The sequence below is a fragment of the Eptatretus burgeri genome, chromosome 4, assembly GCF_056783735.1.
Source record: "Eptatretus burgeri isolate ZD-2024b chromosome 4, Ebu_testis_v1, whole genome shotgun sequence".
Classification (NCBI taxonomy): Eukaryota; Metazoa; Chordata; class Myxini; order Myxiniformes; family Myxinidae; genus Eptatretus; species Eptatretus burgeri.
Genome location: NC_140964.1, coordinates 36,565,749 through 36,578,529, shown reverse-complemented (window position 1 = coordinate 36,578,529; position 12,781 = coordinate 36,565,749).

Sequence of the window (12,781 nt, the reverse complement as noted above, 5' to 3'; positions counted from 1 at the left end):
ATAATTATTATTATTGTTATCATCATCAAAGGACAGATATCAAGCTACGTTTGAAATATGCTCTTTATATGTCACTTTGCCAACGTGTATATACATTGTCGGCATAAAAGCACAGAAATGTCAAACATAGTCTTTGTCCAGGGTTTCAAATAAATAATTCTGTTATGTTGTGACAAGTCTTAACGGAAATATGTTTTCAAGTAGCTGTGACAGAACAACACATGCTCGGATGTGTTTTGATGTTTAATGGTGTACCGCAATCCTGACAGATGTCCCATTGGACTACCAATCCGACGTTTATTTCCCACAACCGCGAGCGAGCCGTGTGCTCTGACTTTTACGATTTCACAGAAAGCACTTTGGAATTACATCTGAGCCTGCTCTATATATCTTCTTATAGCCATGCCGGCACTCTCATATCATCCCGTCCATGCATCAAAACTGTCCAAATCATGCACACGCAAGGTGCACATGCCTCACACCGGACAGGCAAAGAAATAATGAGGTTCAAAGAAATAACCAACCAATAGCATTTAAATGGTGAAAATTATCTGACGTTTATAAGAACGCCTTTTCTAAAAGATAATTGCCTGTTCTGGCTGCGTCCCCTTTTCTGCCCCCAGCTGCAATCCTGAAGGTGTCTGGAAGGAATGTCCCGCTCCGCTCCTCCAAATTTCGTACAAGTTACAGCAGCCCTGGGAAATACTGAGTTAAAGCTTTCACGTGTCCGTCATGACCAAAGAGACTTTGCCATAAATATACGTCTACTCCCCCCCCCCCCCTTTTCCATTGTCACAAAACTCAAGAAACAAACATCACATGGCTCAAGAACATTAAAATTTGTACACATGAGAGCTTATAACACGTTTTGTAGCTACAGGACAAATAATTACTTTTGTGCTTTCCTAAGTACTATTATGCATACAAGTACATTTATTATTCAGCTGTATAAAACATTTCATATATATATATATATATAATTACAATCAGGATGTCCTGGAGATGTCTAACCTGCATTTGAATCCCAACCCAGTTATAGACTGCAATCCTGGTGTTTCACAGGCAGGGTGATTAATTAATGTGTGTGCTATCCCTCGGATTGACGGTAAATCGGGGTCCTGTCTGCTGGCATGAGTTGGTGGATGTTAAAGAGCCCTAGGTGTCTTTCGTGAAGAGTAAGCGAGCTCTGACCAGCACCATGAGCAAATTCCAAATTGTTGCCGTAACTGCTGCCGGGAAGGCGATGACAAACCACCCAGTATAACCCTTCCCAACAAACAGCTTCAGCAGTACCAATGCTCTGCAACAGAGTATGATACATCAGAACACACACACACACAGTGTGTGTGTGTGTGTGTGTGTGTGTGTGTGTGTGTGTGTGTGTGTGTGTGTGTGTGTGTGTGTGTGTGTGTGTGTGTGTGTGTGTGTGTGTGTGTGTGTGTGTGTGTGTGTGTATGGCCTATTGAAACAAAATTTCAGGTTTGATCATTCTGCAAAATGTTTTCAAAATTACAATGTAGATACATTAAATAAAATTTGGAAAAATCGTTTGGCTAGGTTTATGATAATTGACTATTTACCTGAAGCCACAGACTTTGTGATCAACCCTAGTAATAATAATAATAATAATATGTTCTGTGCTGGGGTCCAGGTGACTAGGACAATGAGGTGGAAAGGTGGTGAAGAGTGTAGGAAGGACCCTGAGAATGTAAAGAAAGAAAAACGTACCATGCAAAGGACTAATGCTCGGTTTCAAGTAATATTAATTGATAAATTGAAAGAAAATGAGAACTTAACTAAACGGTCACCTTGCAATTAGAGGAATTATAAATACCTGTACTGCCATAAATTGTGGAGTAGTGTTTTTATATAACAGGATGAAACTTAAACTTGCTTCTCACTACCACATATCGAATGGCCGTATTTGTCCTTAATCTGTTGATCAAGGGGTTGAATCCTCTCTAATTCAATTGCATCTTGGATACTGCGGCGAGTGGCGGTGCAACACCATGGAGCACACTCTTCGTTTAAAAGGATATTGAGCAGCCAGCTGTGCAGTCTTCATTCAATCGTTAACATAACACATCTCGAGGTGTATTTAGTTTTTGCAAGAATGTTCAGGAGTTTTGTTGGGAGAAAAAAATTACTTGATGGAATGTTTTTTTTTTTTTAAAGATGCATTTCAACAGAAAAAAACGGCCATAAAAATCCAGCATGTGGGGAGGTGGTGTGGTGGAATATCCATGAAAACGCTAATTTTGTTAAAAATGCTTCACATGTAGAGAAAATCGTGTTTAAACTTGCAATTTAACGGTCATTGCAAGGACGCTTAGTCATTATCAAAAAACACCATCTTTGGAAACCCGCACTAACCACCATATTAAATTAGTCATACACAACATCCTGTAAAGTGAGAACTCAAATAAAAATAGTCGTACACAGCATCTTATAAGAGATGAGCTCAAGTCAAAAATAATTATATTCAGCATCTTATATCATGGACGTGCTCATATAAAAGCATGTATAGTGGACGAGCTCATATCATATACAGAATCCTATAATAGGCAAAGCTCCGATTTAAATCTAAAGAAGTTGAAGCTCCTATGATTAAGCATCCGTAAAGCGTCTGTCAAAGGCCATTTTACAATGGATAAAAACCCATATATAATGGATGATCCCATAATGTGGATGAAGGTGATAGACCTGATACGAGCCGTGATCAATAAATCTGTGGCCTGGCATTCACTCAAATAGCGAAACAAACCATTTTCTACATTTCTTTCCCCCACCAAAATTTTTTTTACCGAAGGTTTTTGCAGTCGTTAATGAAACAAGCATTTAACCTTACGAATAAGCAAACCATGTTTAATTCCTATTATTTATTTCTATAACTAGCAGTGGTGCATGGGGTTACTGCTGTTGTATGATTATTTTATATGCTGTTCTCATCCTGTTGGAATTTTGAAAAAAAAAAATCAGTTTTTTTCTATTTTTTGTGGGGGTCTAAAACACTTTCCTACACCCACGAAGGGATGGGGTTTGGGCTCATTTAATATGCTTTCACATAACTACAAAGGCTTAGGCACTATAGAGCAATAATTTTTTTAGATTTTTTTTTAATCCAAAAAAATTCAACTTTATTTCTCAAAATTTTCAAAAAATATTGGCCTAAAACACTCCCCAACACTCACTGAACCTCAAAGTTTGAGGAAGATCCGTTTGGTCATCGAGAAAAATGGCGACAAACATACAATGAGACAGACAGACAAACATCTTTCTGAATAGTGTAGATAAGCAAACCACGCTAGGCAGACAGACAGCCAAACATCTTATTGTTTTTCTCAGGATGAAACCGTTGGATATTTAGTATCCACCAATGTCCAAGGCTGGCAGATGAGCCCTTTGGCTTAACATCCATCCAAGATACGACAAACACATTTATTGATCGCCCTGCATGTGAAACACCAATCGGAGAGTTTATTATCGGGTCAGGAATCGAATACAGTCTCGACAGCTCAAAGGCAATTGCGTTATCTCTGAAACATTGTGTGTGTGTGTGTGTGTGTGTTTTTTTACTTTTTCAAAATGAAAATTTGATTTTTTTTTTTTTCAAAATGCCAGCAGGATTATAGCAGCATATAAAATTGTTATACAACAGCAGCAACGCCACATATCCCTGCTAGTTTTCGAACAATATGGAAATAAAATTGATATTCATTTCAATCACAATAACAGTCGTGTGGTGCAAGCATAGACAGGTTTATTTTTAACCATATTTTACCAGGCCATATGAAGATTTATTCAAATCGTAGGTATCATATGTGCCACGTTAAATGTGTTTTTGTGAATGCCATCGACACTTTCAATGGCTTTACAACAGATGATAATTTAAAATTAATTTTAAACGAATTAAAGTTCTGTGACATCACGATAACTTTCCATGCTTATTTAAGCAACAATGTCAACGATAGCTCTTACAGTCGTGCTAAAAGTTCACTCGAGTTTGGTTCAGATTTAATACAGGTGGAAACCAATATTCCAGGTAAATGTTACATATATGCCATCTGCATTTGTACTGTACTTAAAAAACACACACTACACATAACTACAAGTATTGTGCACACTTTCTTTGATTACTATTACTACTACTGCTACAAATACCATTACTACATTAAAGGCCCCAATTTAATTATTCCCACCTTATTGTGGGGTTGGCATCGGAAGGTCTTTGACTAACTGAATGGCCAGGCCTGACGTTCGACCAAAGGTGTTTTGGGCACAAATTTGAAATTCGTTCAGAGTGCCAGTGATAACTCGCCTACTCTTTACAAAACCCAAGAGACACAAAACATTTGCGATGTTGCCATAACTTTTGAGAGTGTCATTGTTTTTTCTCAGGATGAAACCGTTGGATCTTTATTGTTCACCAATGACCAGTGCTGATCGATGGGCCATTCAGCTTAACGTCCTTCCAAGAGATGACACACACATTGACCACATTGAAATAACCATATGGAAATAAAATCGACATTCCTTTCAATCGCACAATAATTGTCATGTGGTGCAAGTATAGACAGAAATTCAAATCTCTACATGGTGCGTACATTTAAAATGTCTGGACCCAGACATTTTATGGGTGTCCTTGCACATCTGAGAAGTACAGTTAAGCTTATAATGAAACCGGTTCATTCACCGAAAGAAACTGAAAAGACTTTTGTGCGAGTAAAATATTTCATTCATTTCATGCTGCATGTACACGAATGTTTTATGGGGCTTGATGGATTTCAGAGCTCTTATAATGTTCGGACCCAAATCTGGAAGAGGCACGAGGGATCGGTGTGAGTATGACCATGCATTAAATGGATAAATCACAAAGCCGAAGCTACGGAGACCTTTTACAATGGGTTTACTTGAGAAGTGTGCAGGTTTTGGAGCTCGGGTCGATGGCGGTGAATTACTTCCAACGGAAACTTTGCGCTTTTCAATTGCTCTTGTCCCACAGGAAAACGAAAACCCAACCAAAGAGAGGAGGCTAAACACTTGTGTGATTTGTTGGGAAAGAAATGAGATGAGAATGAGAATGCAAAATATTCAGAAAATAAACGAAAATGTAATGGAGTAATTCCTCCCTTATTCTTCATTAACGGCCACAATTATTCCCACTTTCTGGTGGGGTTGGCCGGGGAAAACTTGGCCCAAGTCTTTCATTAACCGGTTGGCCAGTCCTGATGTTCGACCAAGTAGTAAGGGCAGGAATTTGGAATTGGTTCTGGGTGCCGGCAATAGCTCAAATACTTTTTGCGAACATAGTGGGATATTTAATGTCTACCACTGAGGGATGGCACGCACGTAGATGAATCGACGTCCCTGTGAAATATGGGGATGGCAGTTTATTGCTGGGTCGGGATTCAAACCCAGGCTATGACAGCTTAGAGGTGAATGTGCATGTGCATACCTCTTGTCTTGGCCTGGTGGCCCAATGAAGTTATTCCTTTATTTTTGAGAAATGAAAAGTATTTGGGTTTAATCAATTTTCATTTCGACTCTAATGGTGGATTTTTTTTCGCAATATCATTTCCTCCAGTTGAATGTCCAGAAAGCAACTTTTGAAGGACCCATGAGTCAAAACACACACACACACACACACACACACACACACACACACACACACACACACACACACACACACACACACACACACACACACACACACACACACACACACACACTCTGTCCGTGGGTCACGAATGGAAGAAACATCACCTGAGACTCTGTGTGCTCTTTCCACATGTTTGTTACAAAATCTGTGGTGTCGTCCATTTTTTGCAATTCTGAGTTGGCTGTGCCTTTTTACGTTTTTCTTCTTTGAATAGTAGATCCAAAGTGCACTCACCTTATATTTTGGTTCATCATAATAGATCCAAAGTCCCCCACACATTGGCTAGGGTGCATAATCCTGGATGGGTCGACACTCAGACACAATGATAGTCAATTGACTCAATTCCCAGCAAGCTGGTACACTCATTTTGCCGACCTCAGAAGGATGGCAGGCTGAGTCACCCCACCTGATATTTTTTGACCCAGCAATGGCTTCAACTTCGGACATTAATATTCTAAACCAACCGCCTTAACAGTTAAGCCACCACCAAGCTTATACCGTACATATATATGTATGTATGTATTCACTTGAAGGTGGTTTGGACCAGAATTTGTGATTTGTTCAGGTTTGTGGCAATAACTCACCGACTCTTCACGACAGATCGTTCATTCCACCCACTAATGTGAGCAGATGGGAAACCCAGCACATCCCTCCAAATGATGGTGGATGCACTTTTATTATGCCATGTTCTATCTGCGTGAAGCACCAATTGGACATTTATAGCTGGGTCTGGAATCAAACCAAGACAAGACAGCTCAAACGATAAGACCATTGTATCTGCACTATCACCCACACACGCGCACACGCACACACACACGCACACACACGACTCCTAATTCTCCTCCACCTCTCCTGCTACCATTCTGGGTATATTTAATCCTTCTAATCCCAGGCGTGGGCCAAGCTAGTCAAACCCAACTGGTTGGTCCGGCTTTGCTAGACAACAGGGCATGGCGAAGTGTTGCTAGCTGGCTGCCACAGCTTTTCTATGTAATCATGGGAACGGCTATATTGCGCTCAGGTGAATACGCATCCATGCAACGCTTCAAAAAGCGAGGCGTGCCGGCGTCTCCCATTCGCAAATGTGATAAAGAACAAGCTCTTTGCATGCAAAATGATCGAGGAACGGGAATGCGGTGAGCTCCGGTTACCCAACCTTGCGCTCACCAAGGTACAAAATCATATAACAACTCAAGGTGTGCTTTGGTATGAATCACTCCACCTTTCACGTAAAGGTAACACAGGGGCAACGGGAGATATTTTGGCGAAAAAAACTAAAATATTAACATTGTACCATAAACAAAAATATTAATAATTCCGGGCTTGCAAGCTTCTTGAATTTACCAGTTGTATTTATAATTTTACACTCCGAGACGTCTTTACTCATGAACGTCACCTTTAGAGAGACTGTTCTCGGGAACAGGTGCGCAGATTAATGTCGTAAAAATTGGAACTATTTTATTCAAATTATAGTAGATGTCAGTGCATATTGTTGGTCATAAACATGCTCAACGGGTTATAACAGCCTGCTTGTTCATTGTTGGGGCATTTCATCTGTCGTGTCAATTTCACATTCGATGAAACATGATCCTACTACTTCTTACATGGCCCAAATGATTCTCCCCTTCTTGTGAGATCAATGGGAGAGCTTTTTTTGGCACCAATCTTTCATGAACCAGCTGGACAGGCATGATGTTCGATTGTCGGTTATTTTGGCAGGAATTTGTAATTTGTTCAGGATGCTGGAGATAACTCGCCTGATCTTCGTGAAACAAACCATGGGATTTTCAACATCCACCAACAAAGTAAGTTTGTGCGGATGACGCACACAATGATGCCACTTTCTATCTGTGAAGCACCAGTCCGACAGTTTATAGTCGGCTCTAGTCGACAACTGAATTCAGTGGAGACAGCCCAAAGGGAAACGCGTTCATCTCAACTCTTTCCTGTCGGACATCCGATGAAACGTGATGACAGGAAAATGAAATGAAGGCATTAGATGCAGAAAAATACTGCACCTTGTTTAAAACCTTTAGCATCCAAGTCAATAGAAACATGATTGAGGAAGTATAAAGTTTGTAATATTAGAGTTAAAAAAAAATTGTGGTGCCAACTATTCGGACAGGTCAGATGGGACAATAGAGGGCGTAGCAAGGCCGAATCATTAAAAGCTTTCCAAGCTACTTTTCAAATGTTCCTTAATTCATCTATTTTCAGATATTAAAAAAAAACAACTACAAACAACACCCCATTGTAAAATAAGAGCATGTCTCAAAAACACAAACTTCTTTCAAAGCGAACACTTCATGAAAAGTTTGTCGTGTGCTTAAGGGCTCGTAATAAGACCAGTGGGCTTGCATGAATGCATATACTTTTTGGAGGCCATCGACATATTTATCATCACCATCACCAATGGTTCTCCAGGAGGAGTTTGGCCAGCGTTACAGCTCTGGACGGGTCACCATTCCAACACAGGATACTTGACTAAAGGTGTAGGAATTTGTAATTTGTTTGAGGTGCTGGATATAACTTGCCTACTCTTCGTGAAATACACAATGGGATATTTATGGTCAGCCATTGCTCAGTGCTGGCAGACGGGCTCTCCAGCTTAACCTTCCTCTGATGGATGGCACACACATTGATGCCTCACCCTGCATGGGAAACTCCAGGGTGACAGTTTGCAACTGGGTCGAGATTCAAATCTCAGACTAGACAGCTCTAAGGTGAATCTGTAAGTCCCATATATATGTTACGTTATTAGCCCGCAATGAGAAATGAAATGTGGGGTTAAGCGATTGGCCCCGTATGTGCGTACGTACGTGTCTGCATTTTGTGATTCCCTTTTCTCTGGAACTGCTCATCGGATTGACAAAATTTTCACGATAGATGTGACTACTCATGTAGAGTATTTTAATGATAATTATGACATCATAGGTCACATGTTTTGGCAGCCATGTTGGAAAAAAAGGAGACATGTTGGACCTCTATCTCTGAAACCGCTACATGGAAAAAAATGAAACTTGGCACCTGTCAAGTACTCCTCATGGGGAAAAAAGTGTGATTTAAAAAATATGATAATTGCATATGTAGAATGCTACATCTGATCAGTATGTACAATTTTTGAGGTTCACCAAGGGATAAATTGGTCCACAGAAAAAATTTTAAGATGTCATTAGCCAAGTGGTTCGGCAGCCATATTAAAAAAAAAAGTAAAATAAAAACTTCAAAAATCCCTGAAATGGCTGAATAGATCGAGGAGAAACTTTACAAGTATGATCGCCTATCCATGAGTAAGAAATAGTACCCCACCTATGAAGTCATAGGTCACATGGTTTGCCAGCCATGTTGAATTTACTCCAAAACCCTTAAAATTCTTCTTCTCCAGAATGGCCAGACAGATCAAGGGGAAACTTCACAAACATGTTCCCAAAGTCTTGGGGATACCAGGGTGTTCATGAATAATTGATAGGTAATGTAACATAAGCAAGACTCCAGCTTGTAGGCCAACTGGACTGTGCCGGAAGTGCGTTCTTTATTTTTCTCGTTCCATTGAGATAACCAACAACAACAACAACACGAAGGTTGTTTCTGAATTGCAGGCACTTCAAACATACATTACATTATCCCCTTCAAGATGGAAAAGAGCAGTGAACAAGTTATTGTTACATGAGCAAATAGTACGGAACTCAAACCAATGCAGTAAGAGAAATAGAATCAGAGATCATAAAATAAATGGAAGAATTGATTGCTTGCAAAGTCCAACTCAGTCCCAAAACAAAACAACAGATCCAACACTTCAATCCATATTACCTTGCAACAAATGAAATACAATTCAGTGCTAAGAAACATCCAAACTGAACAAGCGTAACACTTACAGTTCATCACGAGTCAAACCTGTTTGGTCGACAACTGATATGACCGCTTCAAGTTCGAGTTATGCATGGAGTAAGGCCTAAGTCACATTTGCTCTACGGCGAGGATACGGCGGCCATACGCCCTCTGAATTGACAGAAATGTGCGGCGGCCGCAGAGTTTCTGAGGTGGCCTCAGGGTGGCCCTACGCCGTATGGCTATATTTTACAGGCCGTTAGGTCGCCGTGGAATTATAACGCGGAGTTATAACGTTTTTCATTTCTATGTTCGCCGTAGCAATTCGACAAGCCGAAAAAAAAATTAACCCATTCGTTACCGTCCATCTGGCCGCACGTTTGCCTTAGGGCCCCCTGCGGTTGCCTTGCGGGCACCTTGCGTCTGCCTTGAAAATTCTATGGCTGCCGCAGGAACGCCTTAAGGTCACCTTGCGAGATCAAATCAAAGACCGTACGGCAACCCCACGTTTTCGGTCTCCACAGTTTATAAATACGCCGTGCGGCTCCCCGAAAAATAAAAACATATGTGACTGCTACATTGTGTGACCGTGGAAATACTGCGGCCGCCGTATAATTGCTAGTGGCCGTAGATTTTGGAGACCCCACGGCCGCCGTGGCAAATGTGACCTAGGCCTAACTGAGCGAGCTGTAGACACTGGCGGGGTGACTGCTCCGTATGGCTCACCCAGATCTGCAGTAGGTGTAATGTCACCATCTGGAGGCTTCAAGTCTGATGAACAGCTTGAGCCATCATGGACCTCACTGGTGGCGTTATCAGTATCAACGAAAGACCAATCGAGATTAAAACCCTCATTGGCTACACTGGTGCTCGTACGTAACTGTCGACAGTTACGGCGATAAGTGTCACCCATTTCTCGGGACCGAACAACGTACGAACATGGCTCAGAATGCTGCTTCACAATCACAGCTGAAATCCTCCTTTTGGAACCCATAGGAGGCTCCATTCTGACTTCATCATTCTGATGTCATGGTGGAAGATCTTTGAGTGAGTGGCAATCATGGTAGAACTTCTGTTTTGCTTTTACCAGGTCAAAGTGCCTTTTCACAAAATCACAATCAATAGCTTTAGGCACCAGAAGACCTCGGGCAATGGGAATGGTATTCCTCGGACATCTTCCCATCAATAGTTGAGCCGGTGATAGATGAATACCTTCCAGTGGCATTGTGCGATAACCCAGCAAGGCCAGGCGCTTGTCTGTAGATTTTTGCCAGAGTCATTTAATATGGCTTGAATGTTGGCCTCCTCAAACTTGGTTGCTGCTTTGCTGAATGACCTGTTGACTTCAATGTTCAATTAACTTCAGTGCACCTCAATTAAGCATAGAAAACTATAAGATACTTACTTCTTCATGGTTCATAAGACATTGTTCTGCATTGCCTTTTCACGTTTTCACAGGAATTTTACAGCAAATTGGAGAAACTTTCAAAGAACCATGCCTAATATAGCATAGCACGTGTACAATCACTCTTTGTTTTATGTAATGGAGGCACCTGTACAGGTGCTGCCACCTATTGTGATGGTAACCTACCTGCAATTAAAATGGGGAAATTAATCGTTGGTTTCGTACAAGGTACCATATTTAAGTGTCATTTACCGATTTGATTGTGTTCCTTTGGCATTCTCATTGATGAAAAAATATGGATCTGACATGTGCTGTTGTGCATTTTCCACAGAAATTTTCACTTGACCCCAATTTTTGTTACCTTTTGACCTCTAGTGACCTCATTATTGGCCCAATCTCCATAAAGGTAATATCACATGGAAGAGTCTTCTAAGGCAAACAGTTTAAGGGTTAATTTGTCTATCAAGGTGAACGGGCATGACATAATAACCATTTAAGTTTCCCAACAGGAAATCGTTTAAGCCAAGGGTCTCCAACCTTTTTGGGCGGAGGGCCACAAAATCAAAGTGGTGAGGGGCGGAGGGCCACACTAAAAAAAGGACGCTAAATTCTGGAAAAAAATATAATTAATATGCGGAAATTTAAACAAAAATTAGTGCTGAATATATTTTTCTTCCCAACGAATATGATAAATGAATAATCATGTTAAAAGCACGTGTCTAATATGAATCAAAATCATAATAAAAATTACAGAACGCTTTGATCATTGACCCTGACAAATTGGCAGTATCGCGGTCCGCATTGTAATGTAAACTTAATATGGCACCGCGGGCCGCATAAATCCGTCTAAGGGGCCGCATGTGCCCCGCAGGCCGCAGGTTGGAGACCCCTGGTTTAAGCGGTGGCCAAAAAGTGATCAGATTGAAAGTCGACCGCTTTCCATTCTGTGCTGTTTTCATTTTAGTGCAACAAATTCCACTTTATTCATATGATTGTGTTCCTTGGCACCTATGGTGATGGGATAGACCCTCAGAGAGGGTAAATATGGATGTGGCATGTTCTGTGGGGCATGTTTCAGAGATAGGTCAGATTTTCACTTGACCCAAATTTTCGTGACCTTTTGACCTCGAGTGACCTGATTATTGAACCAATGAACATAATTTGCATATCATATGAAAGAGGGTCTCAAGACCGACATTTTGAGGGGTAGTTTGTGTTTCTCGGGTGTAAGACTGCAAGGTAACAGTCATTTTCATTTCCACTACCCCTAATAATATAATTGGCCCGACAATTTCCGTCGGAACCCCCAAAAGAGGCACCATTTTCGCACTTATTGCCGGGTTATGGAAATGGTAACCAAGTTTTTCTGTTAAGGGAAGTGGTCAACTTCAAAATTCCAGTGAGTAACTTAGGGTACATTTTTTGCACACGAGGACCCCCGAGCTGATGCATTAATTACCAAACCATCCATCAGCAAAGCAATCAGCATGCTTTACCAGCTAGTTATTTAAAAGGAACATGCCCTTGGGCGTGTTTAGTTTGCAAGTGATTTGCTTTTGCTGCTGTATTGCAAACGGGATGCCCCAGGAGCATGTTCCTTTTCAATGATTACATTACCAGCACACATGTAACCGGAACATGCCCAACAGGGGCGAAAATAATTTTCCCCGAAAAAAAACAAAAACAACTTCTTTCTATGAAGTTGGAATTACTTGGAATTGACATCAATTCCGGTTCATTCCTTTTGATTCCATGGTTAGAATTGAGTACTGTCAGACTCCGCGATTCACTATTCGCAGACCCCGTGCATTTGCGGGTCATAAAGTGTGATTTACTCCTGTGAAGAGTGCTTTAACAAATTTACTCATGCGAAGAGTGCTTTAACCTCA